The 19,806-nt window shown below is 38.3% G+C and overlaps 1 protein-coding gene across 46 annotated transcripts in view; it reads right to left on the bottom strand.

The window, feature by feature from the left end:
* The window catches only part of ZBTB20 (zinc finger and BTB domain containing 20), an 847,908-nt gene that overhangs the window by 323,687 nt on the left and 504,415 nt on the right, over positions 1-19,806 (bottom strand). The gene's annotated exons all lie outside the window — the stretch shown is intronic.

The raw sequence follows: 19,806 nt of genomic DNA, 5'->3' as shown, positions 1-19,806 counted from the left end.
CTCTTTATCTCTGGACTTGTTATGTGAGAAGCACAAACCCCTACTGTTTAAGACACTCAGGTCAGAATTTTTGCTACAGAACACATTTCTAACCAAGAAATAACTATCATAAGTTGAATTATCCAAACTATTCTTCCTAACTAGACGGTAATCATCAGTCACATTCTTGGTATGTAATAAATATTCATTGGCTTCATATCTTGATTATATATACTAGACATTCAATAAATGTAATGAAATGCTCACTCTGAAAGCAAAGGGGAAATCTGTATTGAGAAAGGAGGATTAAACCAGGTCAAAACAGAAAAAAACAGTCTAAAATAAGAAGTTCTATGACGAGAATTTGTTACAACCTAGTTCAGTTAGTAATAAAATAAAAACAAACTTGTAAAAGTTTTCTAAAAATAGTCAAAATGTATTTTAAGTAAGAAAGAAGACATTAAGAAGTCCCAAAGGCATGGATATTTTAAAGAAGAGATGATACAAATAAGATTTCTATTAAATATAGAGAAGACAATGCAATGCAGTTCTGATTCTGTTAAAACTAAGCGAGGAGCCGGCACTCGTTAAGTAGCACTAACAAGACGTTTTCTCTGTCCCTCAGGTAGCGTCGTTGCGACTCAAGCAAATACTCCAGACTCCTCAGCATGCTAACTAGTTTCCAAAATCTTTCACCTGACGTTTGAACCCATGAATGAGGAAACTATTAGAGCATTTGCTTTGGGAGAAAAGGCTACATAAGTTAGGACAGAAACTATTTTCAAGTATTCCAAGTATTCCAAATAATGGGGAACTGTTGAAGAGAGAAATAAGTAGCTTTGGGTCGTTTTAGGTTAGTGACCTTAAATATAAGGTGTGATTTAATCAGAAGCCAGAGTAATCATGGCAGGAGGTGGGGAAAAAGACTCAGCTGCCTGGAGTTTGGGAGGACTTTGGTGGCAGTTTTCAGTTCAAGCTAAAACGGAGCTAAAACTGCAGGATTCTGTCAGAAGCTCCACAAACAAAGGGCTGCATTATGTAACGCATCTTGTATTCCTTTGTGAACTAGTCCACAACAAAGTTTCATTAGTTCCCCACCCGCCAAGACATTTTACCACTTCCAGGCTGCAACTTTTTGTCCAAAAGGGAAACTTTCTACCTCAAATTAAAAGTTTAAATTGTAAGAAAACTGACATTTTCCCATGAACTTAATCAAGTCAATCTGAACTTCATACAGACCAGGAAAATTTTACTTCTTAAGCAAGGTATTGTTTTGCTTAGTTGCTCAGTCGTGTCCAACTATTTGGGACCCCATGGACTGTAGCCTGCCAGGCTCCTGTCCATGGCAATTCTCCAGGCAAGAATACTGGAGTGGGTTGCCATGCCCTCCTCCAGGGAATCTTCCCAACCCGGGGATCGAACCCAGGTCTCCAACATTGCAGACAGATTCTTTACCGTCTGAGCCACCAGGGAAGCCCTGGTGGACCAATGTAATTTCATTTGAAGAATTTCCAAATAACTCAGCAATAATTAAAAATAGTTATCAAATTCTCTCTTGAGTTATCAAACTCTCTCATTTTCTGATAATGTTATTCTGTTAAGCACACCAATTCTCTGAGGGTCACTGTTCAGTATAGCAGTTTATTGGCAAAATAGGAAGACAGCATGTTGCATGCATGGTATATAGCAATACAATCTCTAAATACTATCTTTTCTTCAAAATAAAATTCATTTGTGCCGGTCATGAGGATATTTTAAGATTAAATACAGTCCTACATTATCAAATTTAATTTTTGTATATAAAAATCCTTTGCTTAGCAGTTTAATTACTTTATCAATTACTAATGTAGTAGTATATAAAGGAGATCAAACCAAGCAAAGGAGAAGAGAGTGACAGTGGATGAGATGGTTAAATAGCATCATTGACTCAATGGACATGAATTTGAGCAAACTCCAGGAGACAGTAGAGGACAGAGGAGCCTGGAGTGGTCCATGGGGTAGCAAAGAGTCAGACATGACTTCGTGACTGAAAAATGTAGTATTATATAATATTTTGATCAACTGTAGAAATTTATCTATTGGATAGATTTTTCCCTCTTGACATTTCAAATGTTTGCTTAATGCCTGTTAGTTAGACCCCTCTGAAAGTGACTAAGTTTTACTGGGGAATACTTCATGAGAACTGGGATTCAGGGCAACTTACTGGTAAGGTATATGTATATAGATTTTCATCCTTCTGGGCTTTGTTCATTCAAAATGCATCACTCTGGAACCAAGAATTATGTTCTGTAAGTTGAGTAATCATATCTCTCCATTTAGTCAGGATAGTTTCAGTGGAACAGTGGCCACGTTCATTCTCAAAAGTGCCCTCATTTGGATGATAAATTATGGGATTATCCTACACATAAGCTTTAAAAAAGTTACTTATAACATCATTTATAGTCATAATGATTGTCTTTAGGGCAAATTAAAATAGTCACTATTGGTCCACTTCTGTAAAGTGAAAGAGATAAACTATTAAAATAAAACTTGATTACTTTAATCCCAATGCTTCCACCAGAGAGATTTTATGATATGAAAGTTTAAGATAAGAATAATTTTGGAAAGTCATATTTTTATGGATTATTTACCATAACTAATTTTAGGCAGTACTGGGGTGGCTTACGGAGAAGGCAATGGCAACCCACTCTAGTACTTTTGCCTGGAAAATCCCATGGACGGAGGAGCCTGGTAGGCTGCAGTCCATGGGGCCGCTAGAATCAGACAGGACTGAGCGACTTTACTTTCACTTTTCACTTTCATGCATTGGAGAAGGAAATGGCAACCCACTCCAGTGTTCTTGCCTGGAGAATCCCAGGGACGGGGAAGCCTGGTGGGCTGCCGTCTATGGGGTCGCGCAGAGTCAGACACGACTGAAGTGACTTAGCAGTAGCAGCAGGGGTGGCTTAGCCCTATTTCATGCAAGAAGGTATATCTGCACCTAAAATTTGCTCTAATGAAAAAAGCACAAGATCTGAAATACAATTCTTTAACTCTAGGATTTGAATCCTAATTCAACTATTTGCTCAGTTGTCAAATTCAAATGATCTCTGTGAGCATCATCATTATTAATCCCTTCTAAGCTACCTTTAAGGGCATTTTATAAATTAGAAGTGAAAGAGCTATATATTCTATAAAAACCTGGCATGATTTCAAAGTAGTTGTTATTCTTTTTATAATAAAGACAGTTTTTGGATGGACTTCAGAAAAATTGTCCACAACAACGAAGATTGAGTCACACATGTGGGAACAGGAGTCTGTCTCTAGAATCTTCTTTTATGGCTTCATCACATTTCTGGGTAATACCTGTGAGTGGACTTTGATGGCTCACAAAGATCTAAGGGGGAAAGATGAATAGACTCTGTGTACAGAGGCCAGAGAATGAAAGTCTGAAATTTCAAGTGTACAATTCTGATCAAATGTTTTGTTAGTGGTTTCATGAGTTTCTGATACAGATCAGTGAAAGTGAAAGTTGCTTAGTTGTGTCCAACTCTTTGCGACCCCATGGACCCATGGAATTCTCTAGACCAGAATACTGGAGTGGGTAGCCTTTTCCTTCTCCAGGAGATCTTTCCAACCCAGGGACTGAACCCAGGTCTCCTGCATTGCAAGCGGATTCTTTACCAGCTGAGCCACAAGAGAAGCCACCTGATACAGATAATCTTTCTTCAAAATGGGAGCTAGGGGAGCTAGAGTAGGAATTAATTTGTGGAGCAGAGCAATTTTCTCTTTGCTCATCACATTTTAAAGAGATTCCTAGATCCCTACTGATATGTTCCTCTTTCTTCGTGTGGATCAGTCCCCTCTTTCTCCTCTGAAATATTAAATTCTTTGGCCCAGAAAAAATTCTAAGTGTTCAAAGTTAATTCTCTTGATCTGACATTAAAATTATATGGAAAGTTTTTTAAAAAAAATTTTCCTTTATATTTATGTAATTAAATGATTTTATTTTTAAAAGGTCTCTAACCTTTCCCTCAATTAAAAAATAAGCATTTATTTCTTTTAGTAATTATAGGAAAGTTCTTACAAATTCTTCTTTATTTAAATAATTAAATGGATAAATACACTAAATGGAGAGTTAATCCTTTAATGTATGGCATTTTTGTCTGTTTAAATGGACTACTGTGAAATTTAGGGCTCTAGTACCTAATTGGAGGCCAAAGAACCTTCAGGTTTATACAAAGTTCTATCAAGCAACTCTCTAATAATTCTGTTTTAAATATGTACTATTTGCAAAGGTTACTGGTAGGATAAATAGAGATGTGAATGGTAAGAGCTTGCAGATGGAAGAGGAATGTCAAGGCTGTACTTGATACCCCTGAGCTGACAAAGAGCTCTGGAAATGTCCCCATCCCTTAGAGAAAAAAATCTCTCTTACACATTCCTTCTATTAGAAGTTCATTTGTGTTTAACAAATCCCTCTTTTAAAATGCAAATCTGCCTTGTGAACCCATAAACCTCATTCACACCTTATTAGTTACTTCGATGTTCTAGAATCTGATCAACACTTAACTGATATTGGCAATCTGGGAATGAACAAATAGCTCAGGTTGGGACAAGGGAAATTTGGGTAGAGTGGGGCTGGAGGTGGTAGGGTAAGGCTTTCATTTGTGGGCAATAGTGAAGTGAAAGTCACTCAGTTGTGTCCGACTCTTTGAGACCCCTTGGACTATAGAGTCCATAGAATTCTCCAGGCTAGAATACTGGAGCGGGTAGCCTTTCCCTTCTCCAGGGGATCTTAACAACCCAGGGGTGGAACCCAGGTCTCCCACATTGCAGGCAGATTCTTTACCAGCTGAGCCACAAGGGAAGCCCAAGAATACTGGAGTGGGTAGCCTTTCCCTTCTCCAGGGGATCTTTCCAACCCAGGAATTAGACTGGGGTCTCCTGTATTGCAGGCAGATTTCTTACCAGCTGAGCTACTAGGGAAGTCCTTGTGGGCAATAGGGCATACTGATATTTTGCAGTTTTGTCCAAGGGAGTGGCAGTAGCTTGGTGTACTACAAAACGAGCACTTTTCTTGATTGCCAATGCCTGACTGAGATCAGAACAAGTCTGGAAGCCTGAAAATTTTCAGGTTTCAAATATTTAGCCATAGCAAGTTAATTGAATTTACTCTTTCCTGAAAACCTTTCTAGCTAATTCTCACTATTTCTCCAACAGCAACCTTGGATTCTAAGACCCATGGTTCAGCCTCCCAGATTCAAAGCTCAACTGAATTCCACCCCACCCCGACAAAAAGAATTTGAATGCGGTCCAGTCCTTTTTCATTGTCTCACTGGTCATTCACAGTTTTGGAGATTATGGTTGGTATGTAATCCTAGAATATACTGTAAGCAGTTTCAGAAGAATATAAGATGATGTATTATTTATATATCTGTTTTAGTAAGTGCCATTCAATCTGATATCAAAAGGTTGCAAAATTTGAATTAGACTTCAGTTGAATTAAACTGCAAGTCCTAGTTAGACAGAAATTCAAGGAAAAATATTTTATGACATCTTAAACCATTATTAATCACCTCTCCTTTTATATGAAAAATAAATATGCTAAAATCTTCATTGTTAAGAAAGGGGGTCATCTTTCCCGCCAAAATGGCTAATTTTAGTTTTTATGTGGTTGGATACATTTGTAAACTATTACATGAAAACATATGGTTGGAACATGCTTATTCCTTCATGAGTATTCTTTTGAGGCTGCAAAATTTCCCTTAGTTGTTCCATGTGCTAGTTTGTTGTGCTGATGGCTTCTTGTTCTAAATAGTTTTCTTCCTTTTCCATACTTAATGAAATAAATTCTAATATGGAAAAAAAAAAAAAGAATCCCTTTAAGGAAGATCTCTTTCTTGTAGATGTAGGCTGGGAACTGACATAGGTCACAGAGGGACAGCAAACATTATGTCACACATTCTTCAAGTAATTGATCTCTTTGAGGTTTATTCACCTGAACGTATTTTGACAAGTAGTGAAGCAATAGTGGGAAAGGGATCACTGGTGTGGCTAATTTTCAGTTACCTGTAAAGTGCTAAACACATTTTTCTTTTTATTTCTTACTATCTACACACATTTCTGATTCATAAGATCAGTGAACTACCATTTTAAGCTATGTCATCAATAACGAACAGTGAAAAGTTCCAAAGGTATTAAAACTTCACAAAGCCTGATCTTGGACTTTGAGTATATGATTCTCAGTTGGTACTTGAGTATAATAGTCAACTGTTAAATTGGCATGGTTGAAGTGAAGGTCTTTCAAATAGAAGGGTATTGAAGAAAAACTGAGATTCCCTCCAACTATTTAATCTGATTTTTTCTTACTTTATATTTTGTCCTTACCTTTCCTTATAATACTCCACCTTTTTCCCCTATGTGTATTTACTTCCATATCTTCTCAATTCTGCTTGATAGAGAGGCTTTACTGTTTTGGCATATGAATGATTCTCTATAAATGCTTGTTGAATGTACAAATCCACTTGAACAAATATTTTGAAAGAAAAAATAGAAAAACTTTAAAATAAGCAAATTAACAAATCTACAACCTTGGGGGGGGGGAATCCATGAAAGAAACAAAATGATTAATAATTTTAAGTATATTAGGAAGGATGAAGCCAGAAAGTTAAAAATTAGAAATCATAGAATTAGAAAAAAAAAAAAGAAATACAGTTTGACACAATTGAAAGCACATGCAGAAGGAAGCTAATATATTGATTATTAACAGAATTCAATGGAAAGACTGAAATTAGAATGCTAGTATTATTGTATCAAAGCAGAAAGTTATTTCCTTCTCCTCCAACTCTAAAGATAAAATAAAATTCTCTAATGTCACCGAGAACAGAATAGAGCATAACATTTGGGATTTAAGAGTTGCAGTACTAGTTGTTCAAGGTAAGCCACATTGGGCTGTGTGGTTCTGGCTTCCAAGATGACCCTCAATGACCCCTGCTGGCTGGTATTCACACTCTTGTGTAGTCCAACCTACAACTCCTATCAGGGTTGACTTGTGTGACCAAACAATGTGGCAAAAGTGATTTGTATGACTCTTAATTTGAGGTTAGGAAATCCATTGCTCCTCTCTTTCTGCTTTTTGATCACTCACTGTGAAGTCAGCCTCCATATTGTGAAGACACTTAAGCAAATTAACAAATTGGAGGTCCACATGGCAAGAAACTGAGACAAAGAGTCAACACTGACTTCTGCTCCATGTGAGTTAGCCACCTTGGAAGTGGACCTTCTAGCCCCAGTCAAGCGTTCAGATGGCTGCAGCCTCTGCTGACATCTTGAAATCAGAATCACAAAAACGAAAGATCTGAAACCAGAACCACCCTGCTAACCTGCTCCTGAATTCCTGATCAGGAGAGATTCCTGAGAGGTAACACAAGTTCTCTTTTAAGTTACTATGGTCTTAAGGGTTTTTTTTGTTCTTTTTTTTAGCAATAGATAACTACGGTAATCTATGTGTGCACCAGGAGACTCCACAGAGACTAAGCCAGACCTACCTTTGAGTGTTTGAGGTACGGGTCAGCAGTGGACTGCCACAGGGGCAGGGGCTCTGGGTGCAGTAGACCTGGGTGTGGCATAAGCCCTCCTGGAGGAGGTCGCCATTAACCCACCATAGAGCCACCAGAACTTACACAGGACTGGGGAAACAGACTCTTCGAGGACACAAACAGAACCTTGTGCACACCAGGACCCAGGAAAAAGGAACAGTGACCCCACAAGAGACTGACCCAGACTTGCCTGTGAGGGTCCAGGAGTCTCTGGCAGAGGCGTGGGTTGGTGGTGGCCTGCTGCAGGGTTGGGGGCACTGAGTGTGGCAGTGGGTGCACGGGACCTTTTGAAGGAGATTGCCATTATCTTCATTACCTCCTCCATACTTTGGTCTCAGGTCAACAACAGGGAGGGAACACAGCCCCGCCCATCAACAAAAAATTAGATTAAAGATTTACTGAGCATGGCCCCACCCATCAGAACAAGACCCTGTTTCCTCCTGTCAATCAGTCTCTCCCATCAGGAAACCTCTTATCTTTATCCATCAGAGGGCAGATGGAATGAAAACCACAATCAGAGAAAACTAATCAAACTGATCACATGAATCACAGCCTTGTCTAATTCAATGAAACCATAAGCCATGCCGTGTAGGGCCACCTAAGATGGATGGGTCATGGTGGAGAGTTCTGACAAAATGTAGTCCACTGGAGAAGGGAACGCCAAACCACTTCAGTATCCTTGCCTTGAAAATCCCATAAACAGTATAAAAAGGCAAAAAGATAGGACACTGAAGGCAAAAAGACAGGACACTGAAAGATGAACTCCCCAGGTCGGTAGGTGTCCAATATGCTACTGGAGATCAGTGGAGAAATAACTCCAGAAAGAATAAAGAGACAGAGCCAAAGCAAAAACAACACCCAGCTGTGGATGTGACTAGTGATAGAAGTAAAGTCCGATGCTGTAAAGAACAATATTGTATAGGAACCTGGAATGTTAGGTCCATAAATCACAGTAAATTGGAAGTGGTCAAACAGGAGATGGCAAGAGTGAACACCAACATTTTAGGAATCAGTGAACTAAAATGGACTGGAATGGGTGAATTTAACTCAGATGATCATTATATCTACTACTGTGGGCAAGAATCCCTTGGAAGAAATGGAGTAGCCCTCATAGTCAACAAAAGAGTTCAAAACGCAGTACTTGGAAGCAATTGCAAAAACGACAGAATGATCTCTGTTCGTTTCCAAGGCAAACCATACAATATCACAGTAATCCAAGTCTATGCCCCAACCAGTAATGCTGAAGAAGCTGAAGTTGAACAGTTCTCTGAAGACCTACAAGACCTTCTAGAACTAACACCCCCAAAATATGTCCTTTTCATTATAGGGGCCTGGAATGCAAAAGTAGGAAGTCAAGAGATACCTGGTAACCAGTGAAGTTGCTCAGTTGTGTTTGACTCTTTGTGACCCCATGGACTGTAGCCTACCAGGCTCCTACATCCATGGAATTTTCCAGGCAAGAGTACTAGAGTGGGTTTCCATTTCCTTCTCTAAGGGATCTTCTCAACCCAGGGATCGAACTCAGGTCTCCCACATTGCAGGCAGACACTTTACTGTCTGAGCCACCAGGGAAGCTCTATTTGGTCCATACACCTGTTTTAATAGCTTACGGTGGATATCTGGAGCTGACTGAGTGAGAAACCTGTCTTTAAGATCACTCATCCCTCTTCACTTTCGGAATCAATGTCAGTCAGTCTGTGAAGGGCTCCTCTCAGTCTATCTAGGAATTTACCAGGAGCTTCCTTCTCCTGCTGTTCCATGTTTGCCAATTTGGCATAGTTTAAAGTCTGAAAGACACGGGAATACCAGAGCACCTGACCTGCCTCTTGAGAAACCTATATGCAGGTCAGGAAGCAACAGTTAGAACTGGACATGGAACAACAGACTTGTTCCAAATAGGAAAAGGAGTATGTCAAGGCTATATATTGTCACCCTACTTATTTAACTTATATGCAGACTACATCATGTCAGGCTGGATGCAGCACAAGATGGAATCAAGATTGCCGGGAGAAATATTAATAACCTCAGATATGCAGATGACACTACCCTTATGGCAGAAAGCGAAGAACTAAAGAGCCTCTTGATGAAAGTGAAAGAGGAGAGTGAAAAAGTTGGCTTAAAACTCAACATTCAGAAAACTAAGATCATGGCACCCAGCCCCATCCCTTCATGGCAAATAGGTGGGGAAACAATGAAAACAGTAAGAGACTTTATTTCTGGGGGCTCCAATATCACAGCAGATGGTGACTGCAGCCATGAAATTAAAAGACACTTGCTCCTTGGAAGAAAAGCTATGACCAACCTAGACAGCCTATTAAAAAGCAGAGACATGGGCCATCTAGTCAAAACTATGGTTTTTCCAGTAGTCATGTATGGATATGAGAGTTGGATGATAAGGAAAGCTGATCACAGAAGAATTGATGCTTTTGAACTGTGGTGTTAGAGAAGACTCTTGAGAGTCCCTTGGACTGCAAGGAGATCAAACCAGTCAATCCTAAAGGATATCAGTCCTGAATATTCGTTGGAAGGACTAATGCTAAGGCTGAAGCTCCAATACTTTGGCCACCTGATGAGAAGAACTGACTCCTTTGAAAAGACCCTGATGCTGAGAAAGATTGAAGGTGAGAGGAGAAGGGGACAACAGAGGATGAGATAACAGAATGGCATAACTGTCTAGATGGACATGAGTTTGAGTAAGCTCTGGGAGTTGGTGATGGACAAGGAATCCTGGTGTGCTGCAGTTCATGGGGTCCCAAAGAGTTGGACATGACTGAGTGACTTAACTGAACTGAAATAAGGTAATGATTGTGGCTTTTTTTTTTTTTTTTTTGTACCTCTGGTATATGGAATTAGATGAATCATAATCCTTGGTACATGATACATGCTCCTTACTGGACCTCATCTAGCCTACTTTATTCATGTAGTTTTTTTTTCAAAATTAATTAATAAACACTAGTGCCTGGAGAATCCCAGGGATGGGGGAGCCTGGTGGGCTACAGTCCATGGGGTCACATAGAGTCAGACACGACTGAAGCGATTTAGCAGCAGCAGCAGCAACAGCAGCAGCAGCAGCAAACTATGTCCCTGAAAGAAGAGTTAGGAGCTTTTGAATAACCTACATCTATTGCCCTAGCTCTGCTCATTTACACTCTTGCCTCTTCCACCCAAGATAGCCATTATTCTGATTCTTAAGTCTATCATTTCTTTGTTTCCCTTTTCATGTAGTTTCATCTCATCTATCGGTATTCTTAAATTTATGTTTGCATGTGTATAGAAGTATACATATATACATATACATATACATATACATGGGCTTCCCTGGTGCCTCAGTGATAAAGAATCTGCTTGCAATGCAGGAGAGGCAGGATGTGCAGGTTCCATACCTGGGTCAGGAAGATCCCCTGGAAGAGGAAATGGCAATCTACTCCAGTATTCTTGCCAGGAGAATCCCATGGACAAAGGAGCCTGGCCGACTACAGTCCTTGGGACCACGAAGAGTTTGAGACAACCGAAGCAACTGAGCAAACATGCATGCATTTGTATATGTACAATTATTATGTATGCAGTGTGTATATAGTTCGATTGCTTTTAACTTTATGTGTGCGAGTGCTCAGTTATGTGGGACTCTTTGCAACCCCATGGGCTGTAGCCCGCCAGGCTCCTGTGTCCATAGAATTTTACAGGCAAGAATACTGGGGTGGGTTTCCATTTCCTACTCCAGGAGATATTCCCCACTCAGGGACTGAACCTACATCTCCTGTGTCTCCTGCATTGGCAGGTGGATTCTTTACCCCTGAGCCACCTGGTAAGCCCACTTTTAGCTCTATAAAATGCTACTATGCACTATATAATGCTTTGAGATTTAATTATTTTCACTTAATATTACAATGTTGAAATTTACCCATGTTGCACATCACTGCAGGGCTTCCCAGGTGGTGCTAGTGGTAAAGAACCCGCCCGCCAACATCGGAGACAGAGACACTGGTTCAGTCCCTGGGTGGGGAAGATCCCCTGGAGAAGGGCATGGCAACCCACTCCAGTTTTCTTGCCTGGAGAATCCCATGGACAGAGGAGCCTGGCGGGCTACAGTCCATAGGGTCACAAAGAGTTGGAGACAACTGAAGCGACTTAACTCGCAGGCAGGCTCGCATATCACTGCAGTTCATTCATTCTGTGTCTAACTATCCATCTATTGATGTTGCTAATGTTGCTATCGATGTGGTAAGAAAGCCAGAAAAATGGGACTAATAAGCCCTTATATTTGGAATTATGTAGTTTTGAGTAGGCAGGATAAAGTATATTTAGGACATAATTTAAATGAATTCACTAGCTCTAGAAATGAAAAAATAATCAGAAGATTAATATTAAAATTAAAAAATCTTTCTCTATGGATAATGGATATTCAATAGCATATTTTTTAAACCCTACACACATCATAAATATAACATAGTTTGTTATATACAGACATGTGGGCCCCACAGTTGTTTGTTGAAGTGATTATTACAAATATTAAAGGCATATGAAAATATAGTAAAAGTTCCCTGTATAAAAGTAAAATGTTAATATTCTAAAGGACTCATTGTAGGAGACTATATTGGTGAGTGAATACAAAAATCACCTACTCTTTAAAAATTCACATAATACATTTTTATGTAAATAATAAGTATGTACAGAAATTTTCTTTATTACCAACTGTTCTCAAACACATATGCATTATCAAAGAATTCCTGTATATGATTAACTAATAGCTCCTTTAAACCTTATAACTACAATCCAAAGCATTAATGACAAATATAATTAAATATCTAGCCAAATGGTGAGGATCTCTCAAACTCACCTCTCACCCTTTTCCCAATCACTCAAAGACTACATTCCTTTGTCTTGATAGCACTATCTGGAAGCTAGACTCATTCGTTAATTCCAAAAATGTTTCAACTGTATTTGTTTCAGTCAGCTGTTTCCTGGTATCTTTTAGGCTAGCATCAGTTTACAATGGATAGTATTTTTGAAATTCAATGTTATTTTATTTTAATATTATTATTAGTTCCCCCACTTTCACTCTCTTCCCCAACCCACCCAGCGCCTCAAGAGGGGGTGTTGAGTCATAGCTATTTAATGACTCCTATGAAGAAGGCTGAGCGCTGAAGAATTGATGCTTTTGAACTGTGCTGTTGGAGAAGACTCTTGAGAGTCCCTTGGACTGCAAGGAGATCCAAACAGTCCATTCTGAAGGAGATCAGCCCTGGGATTTCTTTGGAAGGAATGATGCTAAAGTTGAAACTCCAGTACTTTGGCCACCTCATGCGAAGAGTTGACTCATTGGAAAAGACTCTGATGCTGGGAGGGATTGGGGGCAAGAGGAGAAGGGGACGACAGAGGATGTGATGGCTGGATGGCATCACTGACTCGATGGATGTGAGTCTGAGTGAACTCCGGGAGTTGGTGATGGACAAGGAGGCCTGGCGTGCTGCGATTCATGGGGTCGCAGAGTTGGACACGACTGAGTGACTGAACTGAACTGAACTGAAGCTAAACAAATTCTGAAAGAGATGAGAATACCAGACCACCTGACCTGCCTCTTGAGAAACCTATGTACAGGTCAGGAAGCAACAGTTAGAACTGGACACGGAACAACAGATTGGTTCCAAATAGGAAAATGAGTACGTCAAGGCTGTATATTGTCACCCTGCTTATTTAACTTATATGCAGAGTACATTGTGAGAAATGCAGGGCTGGATGCAGCACAAGTTGGAATCAAGATTGCCAGGAGAAATATCAATAACCTCAGATATGCAGATGACACCACCCTTATGGCAGAAAGTGAAGAAGAACTAAATAGCCTCTTGATGAAAGTGAAAGAGGAGAATGAAAATGTTGGCTTAAAGCTCAACATTCAGAAAACTAAGATCATGGCATCCAGTCCCATTACTTCATGGCAAATAGATGGGAAACAGTGGAAACAGTGGCTGAGTTTATTTTGGGGGGCTCCAAAATCACTGCTGATGGTGATTACAGCCATGAAATTAAAAGACGCTTACTCCTTGGAAGGAAACTTATGACCAACCTAGATAGCATATTAAAAAGCAGAGACATTACTTTGTCCACAAAGGTCCGTCTAGTCAAGGCTATGGTTTTTCCAGTGGTCATGTATGGATGTGAGAGTTGGACTCTAAAGAAAGCTGAGTGCCGAGGAATTGATGCTTTTGAACTGTGGTGTTGGAGAAGACTCTTGAGAGTCCCTTGGACTGCAAGGAGATCCAACCAGTCCATCCTAAAGGAGATCAGTCCCGGGTGTTCATTGGAAGGACTGATGCTGAAGCTGAAATTCCGGTGCTTTGGCCACCTCATGCGAAGAGTTGACTCACTGGAAAAGACTCTGATGCTGGGAGGGATTGGGGGCAGGAGGAGAAGGGGACCACAGAGGATGAGATGGCTGGATGGCATCACAGACTTGATGGACATGAGTCTGAGTGAACTCCGGGAGTTGGTGATGGACAGGGAGGCCTGGTGTGCTGTGATTCATGGGGTCACAACAAGTCGGACACGACTGAGCGACTGAACTGAACTGAAGCTAAACAGACTTCTAATACAAGTAGATTTTTGTTATGGAGTAGCCAAATTAATTTTATCCATTAAATTAGGATTTATATAGCCACTTGGCTTTACAAAATAGACACAATCACTTTCTCTGACTTGATAAAATCACAAAGAATGTGTATGAAGCCTATAGAACAGGAGATATTTCGTGCTCAGTTCTTCACTGAACGAATCATTTAGATGGAGGACTAGAGGAAAAAGATTGATGGAATAGAACCTTCAACTACGGTATCAAGTCCAGAGCATGGTCAGAAAAGAATGCAGAAGATTAGCAGGATTACTGAAGGCAATCAGAAAAACTGACAGAAAAGAGTTACTTTTTTATGCTTAGTCATTTTCCTAAGGCCTTTTATTAAAAAAAAAAAAAAGGATAAATATTTTAGGAACAAATTTTTCTCAAATTTCTCAGTTTTCAAAAAATCTCCACACAAAAATGTCTATGTGAAAAGCAGCTAAGAAGGAAGACAACAGGAGTCTATAGACCAAAAAGGAGGTTACCCAAGCCACCCCTTGCCATGATAGCCTCTCTCATAGGATTATAGTGAATGGGAGAAATTAGGAAAACATTGATTTGGAGATGAAAATAAAACGTGGAAACTCTAGTTTAAAGAAAGCAAAAAGCCTATCTTTTCTCCCTTGTACTAGAGTTTGTATTTGGAAAAGGGTCTAGTTTCTCCTAATGAAAACTACTTCCTAATGAAAACTACTTCCTAATGAAAACTCCACTAGGAACATTTGCAATAGTCATGGCATGAGGCAATGGCAGTGGAAAAGAGAGATCCGTTTTAAGATCTTCTTTGGAGGTTGAATTGATAGAATGTGCTCAAGCTATATTGAACAATAAGCCCAAAATAGAATAATCTCTTTCTTCCCTTCTATTGTATATTGGAGAGTTAGTTGACTTTTATAGTGCAAATATAAAGAAAACAAAAGTTTCATTCAATCTTCTGTAATCATGCCAATCTAATTTGCTATTAAATTTCCATTCAAATGTTCTATTTTGTTTAGTTACAAGGGATATGATCCTCTTAAACATTCCCAGACAGTTTGTATGGAAGTCAGTTGCTAAGGGTATTCCTAAGGGAAACTGCAAAATGTTGGAAGATAAACAACCTCAGTAAAATATGCAGATTAAGTGAAGGGGAAGGCTTAAGAGTTACCTTTAGTAAGCAAAAGAAAAGTCTTAGAATTCTGGGCTAGAGTTGCTAATCACTTACTGGAAGAAACTTTGTCAAGGTAGTTATACACTTCTTAAAAAGGGAGGACTTTTACGTTTTTCCTCTTAGGAATAAAGGTACAAGTTATCACGGAGGAAGCTGAAGAGGAATGCTCATCACTCCCCACCTTACAATGTTCCTTTTCTTCTTCCCTCTGCCTCTAAAGTTCTTCCTTTGGTAACCGAGAAAAGGAACCAAGAATAGGAAGCTTAGACGACAATTAGAGGTCTCAAAGTCTAAAGTGAGGTTAAACTTCTAGGAAAAGCTTTTGGCAATTTACTAAGTTTGAGTGGAAAAAACCAAGTGATATGCTAAGAAAAGCATTGGTTTTGGGTCAGACAGCTGTGAATTTGAAACCAACTCTACTACTTATTATCAGTATGACCTTGAGCAAGTTAACCAGCCTGTTTAAATCATAATCATCTCTAAGATGGTGATTACCTATATGTTATACATACTATGCAGGTACTCAGTAAGTACTAAGTACTTCTCTGCTGCTGCTGCTGTGCTGCTAAGTCGCCTCAGTTGTGTCCGACTCTGTGCGACCCCACAGACAGCAGCCCACCAGGCTCTGCTGTCCCTGGGATTCTCCAGGCAAGAACACTGGAGTGGGCTGCCATTTCCTTCTCCAGTGCATGAAAGTGAAAAGTGAAAGTGAAGTAGCTCAGTCATGTCCAACTCTTAGCGACCCCATGGACTGCAGCCCACCAGGCTCCTCCGTCCATGGGATTTTCCAGGCAAGAGTACTGGAGTGAGTCACCAGTACTTCTCTAGTATCTCTCTAAACCAGATTTGGAGTAAAGAGCTAGTAATCATGGCATTTACGTGAGAGAAAGGAAAGATGTCTAGTCCTGAGAACACGCACTGTCTGTAACAATCATTTGACAATTGACCAGATGGTACTTTGTTGACATCCCTTTATTTGCTAATTGATAAAATGTTAGAAGTAGAAGAAAAAAGATTAATTTCCATCATTTGAAAATAAACTAAAGATCAGAACTAAGAAACAGAAAACAGTACTAGATTATTTTTAAGGTTAATCCTTTAGAGATTTTTCACAATTATATCATGTTTAGGGTTCCCACATTAAAGGACATATTTTCCACTTATACTTCAATATGGTTGTAATATCAGAAGAGTAAAAAGATGTACTTTTAATGTAAATATTCCCTAAATTTTGTGCTATGTTTTATAGTCATTTTACCTGTATTAATGAACTTGTTATGATAGTCTTTCCATTATTGCCTTAGCACTCCAGTTAATAAAAAAGTTTACTAAAGAAATTATTAGTTAAGATAACTAATATTTATTATTTGTTACATACTAGACATTGTATTAATCACAGTCTTATTAGTATTTTAATTCTATTAACAATTATGAACATATTATATACAGTATAATAAAAATAGGGACCATTTATTGAATGATTACTGTGTACCACATTTTGCTAAGCATTTTATATACATTTTAAATTAATATTTTCACAGTTAATAGTTTTCATTAACCTAATGGGTTAAGTACAGTAAGATAAACGAGGAGACATGATAATCTTTTAGTAAGGAAAAACTCAGCACACCCTATCTTCCAAGCACTGATAGGCTAGAATGGTAGTATCTTAGAATTGAAAGTGCCAATCAAAAAAGTGTACTCTTAACTACTTTATTAATTTGTGTTCTATACAATAGTAAAGTTATATTACATAGGATTGGCTTCCCCCTAAAAGACAGCACTGATAAATTATATACAATAAATTATTAGAATAACAGCTTAATAGAGGAATGAAATTCTATCTAAAGTACAGAGAAAGTTCAGAAAATCCAAATACTTTAGGTTGTCTAGAATTTGTCCTAATGTATCTTAAAGTTCATAAATATAGTTGGCAAAGGTCAATGACACTGTCAAAGGAATTACCTTTAAGTTTCAACACAAGGGCAACAAATGCAAACAATGCAAATATAGAAAGTAATGCTTCCAAAATAAAAGTACAGCAAATATTATGATTTACTCCAGCTCTTACAGGAGTAAAGAGTTGACTAAACCAGAAGGCTCAAAAATATGTCAGTATCTTAAAACAATACAACTTTAAGCAGTTGACCAGTATGTTACTAAGTAAATGATTCCAATTACATTTGAAGTGTCTCCCAGTTCAAAAATTTAACCTATATTCATCCGTTTAATGGCAACTCACTCCAGTATTCTTGCTGGAAAATCCTGTGGACAGAGGAGCCTGGCAGGCTACAGTCTGTGTGGTCCTAAAGAGTTGAATATGACTGAGCGCGCGCGCACACACACACACACATATCAATTTCCTATCTCCCTAGATAATATAATAATTTACTTATACCATAGTTTAATCTGGCAGAGAAGCCAAAGAGGACATGATATTCTTTCATAGTTGCTTTACTTTAGTGCAAGGAATACAATATAAACCATATGGAAAACCTTACTTCTGTGTGTATGTGTGTGTGTGTCCCCACAAAGTTAGAAACATTCAAGAGAAATTGATAAATTAAAAAAGATAAATAGATTCCAGAAATGTAGTTTTTGAAAAGCTAATTACACATAAAAGGGTTATTAAAAATGAAAGAGTTAGAAAATCTTCTGAGCTTTTTGAATAAGAAAATGTGGAATTCCAGCTGATTTTTTTCTGAAGAAACTACTAACAATGTTGTAGATCTACAAAACCTAAAAGGGTGCACAATGGATTCGAGTCTCTGCTTTGTGACACATGGGTATGCTTTATCAGGTTGTACTTCATCCTTCACAGGATCATATAGGTGAAAGAACCGACACAGTTTATAGAGAGAGAAGTCCACATGTGTCATAGGGATAAAATGGATTGATCTCAAGTTCTGTATACATTAAAAAGTATTTCTAACCCAAAGTTAGTGGTGTTTTGCCTCTAAAATGCCTCCTTCTTTTGCTTCTAGAATACAACTCAAGTTGCTTTAAATTTACACTAGCTATATTGTATATTTCTGAAATCTTTTATAAAAAGATAGCCTTAATGAGAGAACTTCTAAAGGCAATTTGGAAATATTCTTTTAAAAGTAGCAATAATAACAGTAGCAATACTAATACACAGAATAAGAATGAACAACTGGATGCACACTGTGTATCAAGCCCTACATTTAGAGTTTTATATGCATTCGTAAACTAATAAGGCAATTGATACTTTTGAGATCCTACTCCAGACTAGGAACTATACAGTATGTGTCACACACACACACACGACAGAGCAACTTTAATTACACAACAGAGCTAGAGAATATAATGGTATCATGGGAGATTTTTGGTAAATCTGAGTAGGTCTTTTCATATTTCACTGTTTGAATCTTTCCAAACATCCTTAATGTCTGCTCTTAAAAAGAAAAAAAAACATAATAATTTTGAAAAAAAAATATTCACAAAGAAAACTCTCAACTCTTTTCCATAAAGCTCTTAGTCTTAACTTCTTAAGACACACAATATTCTCTACTGTTTCTGAAAAGTCATTGACGAATAGCCATAAAAACTTAAATAACTTCAAATAGTCTTCAGGGATTAACAGGCCAAGAAGAATTCTTAGAATCTGCATTGGCCTCCGCGCACATTTTTCAAAGCCATGTACTTTCATCTGTTTCTTTTGTTGTTTTTATATTCTTAGATTGAGGAATATCAGCATTTGTTTAATGAGGGTGCTTCCACAAATGCATATTCTTATAAAGACCAAGAAAATATGGGAGTCATAGTATTCTGAGGCCATTTAGTCTTTTTTCTTATTACTATCACTATTCTTAGGCCTACTGCCTATTTCCAATAGGTTGAATCTTTCATTAGACCCCAAATATAGCAGTTTTTATTTAGGACTTGAACATAAATATCAGTTGTTCAGTTGCTATTTTCATAGTCATTTTAAGTGATTTCAACCTTAAATGCTTTAATTTCCTGAATATCCTAAAGCAGTCTAGGTACAAATATACTCCCACCACATTCTTCTATGCTAAAACAGTAATGTAGCTGGAACCAAGTTTCATTAAAATATGTGAGGGAAATTAGTACATTACTGACATTTAAAAATGTAACAGTATACACGATAGTCACAGGACGTAACATGTAGTCAGGATTTTAGAATTTTTGATGCATAATTTTAAAACACCTTTTTATCATTTTGATAAAGCTGAGGTCAAGTTTCTAAAAATGCAACTTGTTAAAAGCAGGAATAAATGAATGAGGGATGAGTCAGCTCATTTGATGGAAAGGGTAAGAAATACTTCAAAAGTACACCACATAACTTGGTAAATATTCAGTGTATCAAAATGCAGTTGCCATCTGGCATTGATAGACTGGGCTGGAATATGTGTTTACAAAAAAACAAGAGAGGAAGTAACTCAGCCAGGTTAATATGCTCTTGTCTATGTTTCATAATTCAGGTAGTAGGTTGTTTAAAAAAT

This window comes from Bos grunniens, chromosome 1 (genome assembly GCF_055505025.1).
Source record: "Bos grunniens cultivar Pamir isolate PY7600 chromosome 1, Bosgru_T2T1.0, whole genome shotgun sequence".
NCBI classification, from domain to species: domain Eukaryota; kingdom Metazoa; phylum Chordata; class Mammalia; order Artiodactyla; family Bovidae; genus Bos; species Bos grunniens.
This window is presented reverse-complemented; position numbering and strand designations above follow the sequence as displayed.